Source organism: Mesocricetus auratus, unplaced genomic scaffold, assembly GCF_017639785.1.
Source record: "Mesocricetus auratus isolate SY011 unplaced genomic scaffold, BCM_Maur_2.0 Super-Scaffold_2245, whole genome shotgun sequence".
NCBI lineage: Eukaryota > Metazoa > Chordata > Mammalia > Rodentia > Cricetidae > Mesocricetus > Mesocricetus auratus.
In genome coordinates, this window is record NW_024429180.1 from 5355244 (window position 1) to 5369591 (window position 14348).

At 50.1% G+C, this 14348-nt stretch overlaps 1 long non-coding RNA gene across 2 annotated transcripts in view; it reads left to right on the plus strand.

The window, feature by feature from the left end:
- Positions 1-14348, plus strand: part of LOC110342720 — a 31137-nt gene that overhangs the window by 2888 nt on the left and 13901 nt on the right. The window contains exon 2 of one of the 2 annotated variants that reach the window (XR_002384874.2): positions 5226-5397. This is a non-coding gene — a long non-coding RNA (uncharacterized LOC110342720). Of the gene's footprint in view, positions 1-5081; positions 5398-14348 lie in introns of those variants that run through there. The other variant, XR_002384876.2, reaches the window with a different exon arrangement.

Below are 14348 nucleotides of genomic sequence, written 5' to 3' on the forward strand. Positions count from 1 at the left end.
GGAGAGAGACAGAGAGGGACAGGGAGAGAGGGGGAGAGAGACAGGGACAGGATTCTTAACAGAATCGTGTAATTTGCACTGGTTTAGAAGTCATGGCCAATTACAAAGTTCTGCAAGAAGGAGGAGTAAGGAATGAGATTACAAATCCTAAAGTGAGCTCAGAGGGCTCAGGGACATCACAGGCTTCCTGAGAGGAGATGCTGGTGGCCATGTGGGTTGACCGGCAAAGGCAAGAGTGACCAGGAAATGTCACAGGTAGAGATGCCCAGTTTCCTCCTCTGTGAAATGTCCTAGGACATAAGTCAGGCTAAGTGGGTAGTACATGTCAGCTGTCTGATCTCCATCTCAGAAACAGTGACGTGCCACCACCTGCACACCGAAAAGCTTACACGTTTCCCCAGTGTCAGTTTTGAGATGCAACCAACAGTGTGTTGGCAGTTTGGGGGTCACCTGAGGTAGAAGTATTTACACCACATGGATGGGCAAACACAAACGCGAGGACTCTGTGCCCCCCCAACCCTGGTCACTGGAAGATGGGCTCTGGAGAGTAATGGAAAAACAGTCATAGTTAACGCGTGAGAAAGGTTGACTACACTTGTGGAGGAAGAATAGGTAACGAGACAAGAAAGAGTCTACAGCAAGAAACAGTTATGACCCTCAAGAAGCGCCAGCAGTCACCCAGGACCCGTTGTGAAGATTTGTAGAGACACCCCAGATCATCTCATCTGTGTCTTAGGAGGAAGCAGAGTTGCTTAGTGCTATCTGAGTCTCTAAGATACTAAGCATCTGGTTATTGGGGCTGGAGAGACAGTTCAGGGCCTAGGAGCACTTGGTGCGCTTACAAGAGATCTAGCTTTGACTCCCAGCACCACACAACAATCTGACATTCCCAAGTACTCATGTGGTGCATATTCAGACACATAAAATGCATCCTAAAAAAAAAAACTGGTTCCGCTTTTACATTATTGTCAAACTAAAATAATGATCATACTACTTTTGCTATTTGGCCAATCTTATTTCTCTGTTCTTGGTTGCCCTCCGTCCATGCCAGTTACAATTTGGGCATCCAATCGGGTACCCAGCTGCTTCCCTCACCGCAAAGCAGACACGGTACCCTCTCGCATCCTCTCTCCTTTGCACATCATCTCATCAAAGCTTGATCTGTGTTAACATCCAGGCAGTTGCTTGTTATGGAGTCGATTGTCTCCATAACAATCGCTGGGGCCTCCCATAGCTTGGGGACACAGAGGGGACACAGACATTGCATGCATTATGGGGGGGGGACGCAGTACGTGTCTATTTTGCTGCGCATCTCAGAGATGCCGGGGACTAGAGAGATGGAGCAGTTTGAGGCAGGCCAGCCTAACAGCGTTGCTGGTGAAGAGCGGCGACGCGGAGTGGAGGAAGAGGGCTGTCTCAGACAAGGATGCTGAGGGTGGCACAGGCCAGGACCGCTTCGGGAAAGCAGCGTGACTAGCGCCGCCGCCGAGGCACGGGAAGCCGCCAGTAAAGCCAAGGGGCGTTTGCAAGCTCGGGAAAGTGATAGACAAGGGGGAGCGCTGTCTCGCATCACTTCCATGATTTCTCAGTAATTCAGGCTTATCTAATTTTAAATGACAATGAAATAGTTACTAACAGCGCAGATGAAACTCCAGTTTTGGGGGCCTTGAACTGGTGAGAATTTCCAAGAATAGTTAGCGGTGATTTACGCAGATCCCATTTTCAGCGCTGGCCAAACAGAAGGCCCCCATAATTGCTAATTGTGACTAGTGACATCCTTTCGTATACAATCCGCACATTTCCAAAGGCTCACTTTTTAACTTTATATTACCCGTGTGTGGATACTTGGCTCCTATGCAAGTCTGTGTACCAACTCTATACCTGGGGCCCCGCAGAGGCCAAATCGGGTGTTAGGTCCTTCAGAATTAAGAGTCACAGGCAGTTATGAGCTGTCATTCCGGGCCTGGGAATTGAACCTGGGACATCTGGGAAGGGTAGCCAGTGCTCTTAACCACTGAGTCACTTCTCCAGCCCCTACCAAAGACGTCTTAAAATGCACCACCCAGCATCCATAGATGAAGGGTCAACCAAATATGGTATCTGCATGCTGTGGACTATAACACAACTCGGATGACCCTTGAGGACATGATGCTATGCGAAAGGCCATTCCCAGCAGCATTTTCCTGTGTTGGTCCCACTGTTGAGCATAACTGAGACCTAGGCAAATTCATGGAGGCAGAAGGAGAAAAATGGCAGGGCATCTAGGGAAGTTTTTCACGGGATCAGAATTTCTGTTTTGTGAGGTTAAAAAAAAAACTTCTGGAGATTGGTCGCACAGAGGTGTAAAATCCTTCACACTCTATAAACTCCAAACTGGTTGCTGTGATGAATTCGTTACCTTTCTTGCTGCTACAGCCAGATTCCTGACTAGCAGCGACATCGGGGGAGAAGTTTAAGGGGCACAGTTTGCCATGGCAGGGAAGGCCCCAGGAGTGTAAGGAGGTTGGCCACGCTGTGCCTGTCTCCAGGAAGCAGAGACAGATGGATGCAGATGCTCAGCTCACTTCCCCCTTTTCATCCAGTTAGAGAACCCCCAACCCACGGGGTGCTACTGCTTCCATTGGGGTGGGTCTCCCCTCTTCAAACCTTTCTAGAAGCACCCCATACGGACAGTCCTGCATGTCCCCTGGGTGACTCTGAAGGCAGTCAAGTTCACGGTGAGGCTAAGCCGCCACGGGTGGTAGATTTTACATTACTTGTTATTTTTAACTTCATTACCCTTGATTTTTTTTATATACAAAGAAAAGAATTCATGACCTTCCTTTATACTATGTCCCTGTCTATTGTGGAAGCTCCTAAGTTATTATTCTCCTCAAGTGTTTTCTACTGAGTTGCTGCTTGGAAAGAATGTGAGGTAATGAGGATGCCGAGAGTGTGCGGTAATGAGAAGGTGGAGTTTGGCACAGCAGCTCCCAGGTGGATTCTATGAGACCATAACGAGGAGGTGCTGGTGATGCCGGGAGCAAGAGCTGGAGGGGCACTCTCCGGAGAAGGGCTGCCTCTGGCCGGAACTTCGACCTTGCAGACAATAAAGACCCACCTCCATCGCTCTCCAAGTGCCCCAAGGATCTGCAATGAAGGAGCTGTGGCTTTTGCTCCCCTGCCCTGAAGTTAACAGGCTGGGAATGTTTGGCCCTGGGTGGCATTAAAAAAAAAAGCTGCTTGAGTTCTAGTCCTTTCTCTCCTAGTTTTAAAAGCACATTCATTCCCATCTGACGCCACCCCTATTTGCTTAACCTTGAGGAGTGACAGAATCCCCCCTTTTTTTCCTTTTGAAGACTGCCTTCCCTTCTGTTTGACTTTTTATTCTTCAGAATTCCTCTTCCTAGTACTCAGGGGACTGCTTCCTTTTGAGAGAAAACTGTTTGGCTGGCAACTTATTCTCCGATTGTGAAAGTACCAAACAGAAATGTGTTGCGTTTCCTGGCTGGTCAGTCCCTTGAGGTTAAACAAAGGGACCCCTGGAGCCCTGGAACTTGCAGGGGACAGTTCACTCAACTTCCACTGCCCTGGGATTAGTTGGTGAAGCAGGCAGGTGTGTGTCACTGCCACACTCACCCAAAGACAATTCTGTCGTGGGTCTGGAATGGGAGAATGGTGCAGGGGAGGCAGGCCAGTCAGCCTCTGTCCTGATGCAGCTCCTTCCAGAACATCAGCTCTCTGCCAGGGCTGGGGGACTGGCAGCGAGTTTTGGTCTCGATATCAGTGGCCACCTGTGCCTTTCGGTTTGACCGCACTGCTTCCGGTCCTCGGCATGCACTTGCTATGTCTGTCTTGGGGTCTTCTCTGCATGTCAAGCTACCCTCTAGGAGCCTGTGACTTCGAGCCAGCCTTGACCCTGATGTGAGTGTGACATTCCCCATGCCACCCACAGAAAGCAAACCTTGCCGGAAATCACAGTGAATGTGTTTACCCGACAGCTGATACAGTGCGTTAACCGTGCAGTTATTAAATGATTGCATTTCCCAAGTACAGGCGATGCTACCCGAGTTGGCTCTGTCTTACGTCGCAGTACCTACGCACGCCGCCTTCACGGAAACCCTGTGAGATGGGCGCTGCTTTCCTGCCGAGGAAAAGCAAAACTGGCATGCAGAAGCCAAGAGGCTGGGAGGTGTGGAAGATGGGCAGAAGGAGGATTGAGACTGATAGTGTGTTTTTGTTTGTTTGCTTTTGGCTCTAGCGTTCAGATTCCAGGGTTTCACCAGAGAATAGTTAGTGTCTATGCACACGGGTGACTCCCGACCAGAGTGCTTGCTTTCTGGTGGGATGTAAACATCCAGTAGGCTTAGAAAGTTGAAGACATGAAGGTTTGGTAACTGAGATCAAGAGAAGGGGGAGGGAGAGGGGGAGAGAGAGAGAGAGAGAGAGAGAGAGAGAGAGAGAGAGAGAGAGAGAGAGAGAGAGAGAGAGAGAGAGAGAGAGAGATTCTGAGAAGGACAGACATAGGCTATATCAAAAGTTTAGCGGTAAGCACCATTAAAGGGAAGAGAGAAACCCAGGGATATGCAGTAGCTGGAGAATACAGGAGAAGGGGAGGCGGTCAGGAGGCTGTCCCTGGGCTGAGTGTGGCGAGAGGTAGCATCTAAGGAGCAGAGATTGGGGCTTGCTCTGGGTGGGTGGGTGGATGGGTGGAAGCTCGGATTCTGAGAATAGAAAGGGGCTGCAGAGATAAATGGCTCCAGGACTATGAGCCTCAATCATTTACCAACAATAGTGTGGATCTTTATAAGAAAACCTCCACATGGAGAAACAAACCTTTGATGCTTTTTTTTTACTTAATGCAAACCGCAAACTTGTCTGATACCAATAAGTGTCCATTTGGATCGAAATGCACGAGGCTTTACGCATGCTGCTCAGAGCAAACAGCACGTTTCCGAGTTGCTACACTGACTTGTGATTGGCAACTGCACACAAACTGTATTTGCTAGTCGCCAAACCCCAAGTGAATGTAGCAGCTGATCACTAGCGCCATCTATAGGTAGAATGCAGCATGGCGGTGTCACATGGATTGTGGGGAGGAGGGTGTTAAGAACAGGTTCATGTTCCCCGCGGTTGTTTATATTTCTCGTGTGGAGGTGAGAGGACAGCTTCCCTTACACCATGAGGCTTCATGGTGAGTCAGGCTGAAGAACAGAGACAAATGCACTCACTCTCTTTTATCTCAGGGATGCACGCTACAGCGTGTGAAGACTTTGACATGCGTTAAGTGGGAAAATGACTCAGGGTGCCAAATACCGAGTGCCCCATTTACATGAAGAACATAGCAGTGTTCACCGTGGAATGGACGCTGTTAGGATCTGGGTGTCCGGAGAAGCAGGAAGCTGCAGTCAACACCAGGTACAGAGTTTTAAACTTCAAGTCTTAGGGATGGGTGATGGTGTTGGTTATAAACTCTGTGTGTGCATGCGCATGTGTGCATGTGTGTGTGCGTGCATGAGAGAGAGAGTTTAGCACTACTAAATATGCAATTTAAAATGGAAAATGCTATGTATATTCTGTAGCAATGGAAAATCATAACCACAGTGGCTCAGGGTACAGATATGACAATATTTGTCACACACACACACACACACACACACACACACACACGCACCAGAACTTAACTTGTCCTTATTTTTATGTCTTTAAAATCCTCCAGTCTGAGAGATGGTTCAGCGGGTAAAGGCACATTTGCTGCCAACAGTGAAGAGTGAGTTCAAACCCCAGGGCCCTCTGGTGGAAAGGGGGAACCAGCTCCCACAAGTTGTTCTCTGGGCTCAGGGGAGAGGTCCAGGACAGACGGAGTCCTGTCTGCACACTGAAAATTACTCTACTCTGAATTCCCATCCCAGGAGCCACAGGTGCTGGCTGGGTCAACATGTTACACATTGTTCAGAGGGGACAGAGGCCAGGACAACACTGCCGTGTCTCATGATTTTGCACACGTTTGTACACATGGAGAGGAACAAGGAAGACAGGAGGGGAAGGGGTTAGGTCACAGAGAACAACATAGCTAACCCTCTGGGTCAGAAAATTTGGGAAGGGAAGGGAGAGAGGCAGGAGGTCAGCTCTCTCTTTCCTGGAGCGCCAGAGTCCAGGGCCCCTCACCTGCCAGCAAGGACCGTGACTATATATGGCCCATGACTATATATGGCCCATGACTATATATGGCCCATGACTATATATGGCCCGTGACTATATATGGCCCGTGACTATATATGGCCCGTGACTATATATGGCCCGTGACTATATATGGCCCGTGACTATATATGGCCCGTCTTTCACTGGGCACCTCCTAGCTTCATTCACATTCTCGGTCCAGGCTCATGGATGTTAGTACCTGGTCTGTTGGCTGATTTTCAAACTCATCCGAAGGACCACCTGCAGCACAAACTCACAAGTGTTTGTTTCAGGGGCAAACAGACATGTCCCAGCAGCTGTGTCTTGGAATCAGAATTTGCATTCCCGCATGTTTCCTGGCAGTCTTCAGAACAGCAGGCACACTTGTGACTGGGCGGGGTGGTTTGAAGACCGTCCCTACCCTTAGGCTCCTAAGTTTGGACATTTGGTCGCCAGTGGGTGGCGCTGTTTGGGAAGGATTAGGAGGCGTGGCCTCGTGTGTCCCTGGGGATGGACTCTGAGGCTTGAGGTTCCCAGTGTGCTCTCTGTTTCTTCTTGTGTGTGTGTAGCTCCAACTGTGAATTGTCAGCTGGTCCCCTGCCTTTGCTTTGCCGTCATGGACTCCTAGCTAATCCCCTGAAACTGTAAGCCCCAATTAAACACTTCCTCTTGTAAGTTGCCTTAGACACGGTGTCTTGTCACAGCAACAGAAAAGAGGTTAACTGAAAGACTGAGGCAGAGTGGATAAAAATAAGTCTTCCTCGGTGGGCGGAGCTTCAGGGAAGAGGCCAGGGAGCCAGCCCCGGGGAAAGGGAGCAGGCTGGGAGCATCTGCACCATCTGGGCTCAGCATAGCCTGGGAACTGGTTTTCGGGAAACTTTTGGCCTGGGCAAAAGTAGGGCAGCTGGACAAAGGTACCCTTCCACCGAGTGTGCGTCTTTTTTGGGGGTGGGGGTTGGGGGGGTGGGGGTTGGGGGGGGTGGGGGCTGCCCTTCAGACGGATGTGCCCGAGTCAGTGTGAAATAGAGAGCAAGATGAACTCCAGGGAGCTGGAGGGAGCGCGGACAGGATGCTCAGTGCTCAGTATGTGGTCAGGCTGAGGTCAGATCCTGGAGCGGGTGAGACCTCCTGGAGTCCTGTACAGACCATGCGGCCTGATGTGGGGCGGTTAACCTTACGAGGGAGATGGGCTTTCCAGAGCCGTCTAAGCATGTGTTGGAGCGAAGCATGAGGATCGAGCAAAAGCCAGCCTTGCCACTCTTGGCGCTGTGACACAGCTTGCACTTGGCTGCAGCGGAAGTGAGACGAAACCCGTGTCCGTAACCCCCAAGCGCAGGAAGCCACTGGGGCCAGAGCCATGCTTGGCCAGTGGCTTTTAAGTCCCCCTGAGAGGATCTGTAAGGGAGAGACTCCTGAAGTCACAAGCCCCAGCCGCGCCTGTCACACGTCTAAGGATGTCCCCAACCTGGACCTCCACCAAAGAGCTAAACTTGGAAAACAAAAAACAAAACCCTCCTGTGACGGTCATGCCATACCCAAAGGCACCGCTAGGGGGCAGCAGAACACAAGCATCCTTGTGATGCCTGCAGAAAAAGCTTGCCCATGTGGCTCCCTCAGCCAAAAACTAGGCGGGAAGGACTCCAGCCTTCCTGCCTGCCCTCCGATCCACACACTAGCTCCTGCTTTCAAATCACCTCGTGGTGGTTCTACTCTGTCCCTGGGTCTTTTATATCTCCTATAACAGAAAACGCTGAGTTCTGAAACTCGGCTGTGTGTGCCCTGGGCTGGTTCCACGGTGTTGGCTTTCATTGCTAGATGATTCCTCGAGGAAGCCTCCCTCACCGGTATCACCGTCTTCCTGGTTGCGTCCCTAATTCGCACCTTGAGCTTAGTGGGCTGTGGCAGGGCAGGGTTTCTCTGTTTGGGCCCCAGAGGTCACAGCGGCAAGTTGCAGGTGTTATGCTGCCTTTTGAGAGAATGAATGAAAGCTGTGTGAGAGCGCTCCGAATGTGGAATCCAGCCCTGGTTTCTGCCTCCGCCCACTGTGAGGACTTGATCGGACGATGAGTCCAGAGAGACAACTGTTGCGGAATTTTGCCATGAGCCAATGCACACTCAAGCCTTCTCATGACCATAGCAGCACCTTCCTGTGTTGTCACCTATGTGAGGGCCCACCCTGCTCCTCACACATCCCGTGGAGTCCTGGTTACTCTGCAGACTTCCGGTCTCTTCAGATCTCCAGCCTCTGTGGTCTGAATGTTTATGTACGACCAAAATCCTGTACGCTGACAGCCCGACTTCAAAGGTGATGGTATTGTGAGGTGGGACCTTGGGACTGATTAGATCAGGACAAGGAGCTCCTGTGAATGAGATCGGTGTCCTCACGAAGAGCAGCCCCGAGAGCTGCTTCATCCCTCTACCACACGGGGACACTGGTCAGGGCGCATCCGTGAGGGCAAGAATCAGGCTCTCGCCAGACGCCGAGTTTGCTAGCATTCTGGGGCATTCTGTTAGACCAGCCTGAACAGATTAAGAAGCCAGCCGAGACTCCCCTCCCCCACCCCTGAGCTCCGGATGGCCCTGACTAAACGCTTATAGGACATCCTCGCCTCGTCAACCTACCCAAGGTGGCATCTAACATGCCAACAGTCAAGTCCGCCATGTCTCACACCTCCCAAGCCACCCATTTCCCTCATCTTTCCTATTGCCACGGCTCCTAGGGGGAAGAGGTGATCTCAGGGATGCTATGGAACACACTGACAGAGATTCGAGACGAGAAGCCAGGACCATGGGCATGCTCCAGGGGAATCTGTCATCCCAGGTCCTGTCCCAGAAGGACCACAGTGTCCCGGTCCTGATGGGCAGAGGCAGATGGGATTCCAGGGACTCTGGCTTGCACGGGTGGCCCATGGAGCTTGGGAAACAAGGGGATCGGGTCCTGGCATGGTCGACTGAGATGCTACCCTGGTCACTTTCCCCAGATAGACTTGTTACAGATCCTGGGTTCTCACCTTTATACCAAGGTCATTTCTCCTCCCAGAGCAATTCCATAGTCACAGGACCCTTTCCTGCCTCTCATTCCCTCACTGCCCCCACCGTGTCTAAAACACGGGGAGGGAACCCAGGGCTGGGAGGGTTCTTCACCACATTCTGATCTAAGCTGGACATCAAATGTGAGCTCCCGCCCGCTGCCCTGATCATGTGTGAGCCCTCTACCGTGTGATGTGAGAGGTGTGTGTGTGTGCCTCGACTCCTTTGCAGATAGGACCCACTTCACCGTCTCTGAAGCCAAAACCCAACACCTCCACTGAGATCCGTGATTTAGACTTCTATATAATGAGTACTTTCTGGCCCAACTGGGTCCTGCCACCCTTGAGAGTCCCAAATAAACACACAAGACTTATAAAACTCTTGGCCGGTGGGTGGCTTGGGCTTCTTATCGGCTAGCTCTGTCTTAATTATCAACCCTTTTCTATTTATGCATTTCCACATGGTCTTGGCTTACTGGAGAACGCCTTTCGAATCCCCTTTTTCCCGGGCTCTACATGATGACTCCGTCTGCCTACATTTCCCAGAATTCTCTGCATCTCCTAGTCCCGCCTAGCTCCCTGAGTCTACTGATCATGGTGGTGTTTTTTTCATCAATAAGAGAAACCTATACACAGAAGGACATCCCCCTCCCAACACTCCTAGAACCCCAGGATGCTCTAAGCCACACCCCTAGGACCCCAGGTTGCTCTAAACCACACCCCTTCTTCATCAGCCTGGCCCTGACAAGCCCAAGATGACATCAGCTCTCACTTGAATCACTGAATGGACCCACCATCACCCAACCATTGTGCCCCCTACCAGACCGATCCAAAAGCAAATCCAGATCACCGTTTCTTCCTCCAACTTGCACCGCCTTCTCATTCTCTGCTCTTCGGTCCTCTTACCTGCTCTGTCATGTGACTTCCTCCTGGGTCCCGGAGAGACGAGAGACGGGAGCCTCCCTAGCGTTCCGAGTGTGTAGCTCCTTCCTCTTGGACTGTGTCTTACGCTGCCGGAGGCCCTTAGGCCACTCTTCTCCATGCTTGTGGCAACCTCTTCTGTCTTGCTTAGACCCCTTGATCTACGGCTTTCGGCTGCTTTAGTTTCTGTTTCCATGCTCACCGAAGGTAAGGGTACAGTTGGGCCCTAGGACATCTTTTGGGCTCACCAGAGCTGTTCCAAGTTGGGTCCCTGGACCACCAGTGTCAGCACCACCTGGGAAACTTGGCATACCAAGTTTACGGTCCCAGCCCAGCCCTGCCTATTCAGAGCTCTAGGAACAAAGCTAGGGACTGTTCTCTCAAGCACTGTAGGCAATCCCGATGCGTGTTCAACCAGAGGCTTGCTGGCAGAAACAAATGGGAGCCGAGTAAATGTGACATAATGGGATTTGCTGTTGTTTGCCATAGTCGGAATTACTGGGTTGATTATCTCCTGAGAATAGAGCCTGGGTCCTGACCTCATCACTCGGCATGCAGACTGCCTGGGGTGTGCATCACCCGTCCCCTCCTTGGCTCCTGTTGCATCGTATAATCATTAATATGCAAGTTTCAGATTGTAACCTGAGGAGGAAACCCAATGACCAGAGAGAGACCTTGATTTTTCCAAGTGCCATGGCCAGGGCTTTCAGGATGGGCTATGTTGCTCTGATGCCGGCTTCTCATCCCACATTCTCAAGATGAAAACAGTCGCCAAGGGAATTGGCCCCTGGATGCTTAGTGTCATTGAATTCCCTATAGTGGCACGTATCCTATTCTAAGATTCTAAGAGTCTGAAGGTGTCAGTGTGTTCCTGGAGCTTTTGATTGGTTGATTTTTTTAGTCCTCAGCTCTTACTGCTGTTGGGATTTACTGTCTCAAAAAGAAAGACAGGATGGTGGTGCATATCTTTAATCCAGGCACTTGAGAGACAGAGGTAAATGGATCTCTGAGTTCAAGGCCAGCCTAGTCTACTGTCTTAGGGTTTTTATTGCTGTGAAGAGACACCATAACCCCAGCAACTGGGTTTTTTATTTTTTTGAGACAGAGTTTCTCTATGTATCTTTGGAGCCTGAACTGGACTCACTCTGTAGATCAGAGATCCTCCTGCCTCTTACAGTATCAGAGGTTCAGTCCCTCATGGTGGGGAGCATGGTGGCCTGCAGGCAGCTGTGTTGGAGAGGTAGCTGGGAGTCCTACATCTTTCAGGCAACAGGAAGACACCTGGCTCACTTGTTGGTATCCTGGAGCACAGGGAACCTCAAAGCCGTCCCCACAGTGACATGCTTCCTCCAACAAGGCCACACCCACTCCAATAAAGCCACACCTCCTAACAGTGCCACTCCCTTTGGAGGCCATTTTGTTTCAAACCACCACATTCTATCTAGTAGGTTCCAGAGCAGTTAGGGCTACCCAGTAAGCTCCTGTCTTAAAAAGAATGGGAGGATGATGATGAGGAAGATAAGAAGAGCCTTATTTGGTGAGGGCCATTTAATATGGATGGATTTCTTCCTGTGTCTTTTACCATGCAAGCCCTTCATTGGCATCCAGTAAATAGTGGGCTCTGTTCACTCAGTGAAAAACTCTGAAACGCCATTTAAGAAGCTCCCACTGTTTCCTGTAGGACTGAAAGCTTACACACCCTTCCTTCTGCCGTATCAAAAGTTCTTGCAAGCACTTTTAGAGGGTGCTGTGACAAGCCAGTCACCCTGATTCCTGCCTTCCTCTCCTGCTTCATCTGAGATGCTTTATTTCCAACCTGTGTTCCAGAATGTCTCTCTTTCTTGCTCTTGCGTTTACAAAATCCTCTTTTCACTTACACTCTCTGACCCGTCTTTCCCTGGCCTGAAAATTCCCACCCCCTCTTTTCCCGCCCGATGTAACCCATATAGCAGGTCTGCAGAGATTGTCCCTTTGTGTGGGAGATTCCCCCTTCTGCCTGAGGTTGGGGCTTTACCCTGTCCTTCCCGTGACCTTGGTCACCACCTTCTCCGTGACCCTGTCACTCTCCAGAACCCTTCTCAGAGGCTGGCCAACACAGGGCTCAAGTGTCCGGCGGCTAGCTTGGATGAACCACCTCACCCAACTGAAGCGACCAACTTTCCAAATTGCAAATTTATTCCCTTGCTTTCCTTTTGCCCCTGGGCTAAGGATTCAGTACCTTGAATGGAGAGAGCACATCAACAAAAGGATGAGCACATTTCAGAGAGCAGAGGGCTACCCAGAGAAAGGAGGAAAGAAAAGAACACGGAGGCAGAGACCTGCATGGCCAGCAGGAGGCCGTAATTTCTACAGCATCCGAGTGTCCACTAGGAGGAGGACCCCTGAGATAGCAGCACCCTGGAGACTCCGATGGGGGCTTGCTCTGCCTTCTCCTCTGCTGTGTTGAGCCTCTGTAGACAAGGTTATAAAGAGGAGCTGACCCCTGACTTGGAGGACAGAGGGATTACAGGTTGTGTTTCTTCATGTAAGAATAAAACAAGCACAAAAAAAAAAAAAGAGAAAAGAATAAAACAAGCCACATTAACTGGGATATCACACAAATAATGGAAACAACTTCTCACCCAATCACAGTCTTGCAAACCATGGCAATGACCTTGAGCTCATCATCCAACCTCTGCAGGATTCTCCTCATCAGATTGTGGCCAGCATTCCCTAGTCTTCAGTCTTCCCCTCGGCGGCCATTTCCATATCCGTTGGAGATAATTGTTGGTAAACCCCCTGTGCTGGAAAGTTTTATGCCAACTTGAAACAAGCTAGAGTCATCTGAGAGGTGGGAGCCTTAATTCTGTAATACTGGGCAGTAGGTGAGCCTGTAGGACATTTTCTAAATTAGTGATTGATGCGGGAGAGCCCAGCCCATCATGGTGACGTCACCCTTGGGCAGGTGGTCCTGAGTGGGATAAAGCAGGCTGCACAAGCCAGGAGGAGCAAGCCATCGTGCAGCATCCTCCATGGCCTCTGCATCAGCTCCCAACTCCAGGTTCCCTCCTAGTCTGAGTTCCTGCCGTGGCTTCCCTCAAGCCATGTCCTGTTGTTTTGTCACAGAAAAAGAAACTCTAAGACACCCTGTGTAGGCCAGTCCATAGTGTGAGATAGTATTTTGCTGAATTACAGAAATGGACACAGATGACATAACAATTAGGAGAGCATGACTGTTATTTTAAATATTATGCTTTTTTTTAAAAATAAAAGATAATATGATGGCCTTAAATTTTTAAAACAGTCTCCAATTTTTTTATTACATATCCTGGCTCACATTTTATCTGGATAATTAAGAAGACAGTAAAATATCTTGCTATACACTCAGCCAATTATTAAAATAGTAACTGGTCAAATGCCCCACAGGCCTTTCTTAAATCAGCTGAGTCATGAGATTAATGTCTCAGAACCGCCCCCTTTACCACTGAACCAGGCCGTGCCCTTCAGGGTTGACACCAAGCAGGGGTGATCAAAGCGGGTGGCCTCCAAGGTCCAGGTCCCCTCTACCCATCCGTGACCCCAGCACGTTGCCCTTTTCACGAGTGAAACGGTCTCCCTGCCCACTGTATAACTTATCAACAGCGGGGGAGGGGCACTTGCTAAATATAGACTCTGAAGCCGAAGTCCAGGCTGCAAGGCAGCTCTCTGTCTGCAGCCTCCCCTGAATTAGCAGAAACTGGAGTTAATAAGTAGCTGGATGGTAACGCCAGGAGCAGCTGGTCATGACCTTGCGTGCCACAGCAGCACCGCTTCCAATGTTGGCTGAAGTTTCTGCAGGTCATGTGACTCTGGACTTTGGGTGTGCTACTATTTTTAAACCACAGAATGGTCTTGGACGGTCAGCGTGGGGTCCGTGCCAAGGTGGGGAGGGGTGGATAAAAGAAAAGGAAGTGAATCTTTAAAAAGCTTGTAAAGAAATCATTTTTTTTCCTTAGTAATTATCTTTTTGTGTGTGTGTGTGATTTTCCCTGATAAAGTTTCAAGCGTTCATGAAACCACAGTATCTTCTCCAGAAAGCAAAAATTGCAGTGCAGGAAAGAGATTAAAAAAAAAAAGTCACATCAAGGAACACTCGATCTTACACCGCAGTGTCTCACAAACACTGTTTCCTGCTGTCAGGAGCAGGGCTCCACGGAGAAACGTCTGCTTTCATACGAAGCATGAGGCAGGACCACCTTGTCATGTGACCGCCTTGTCACA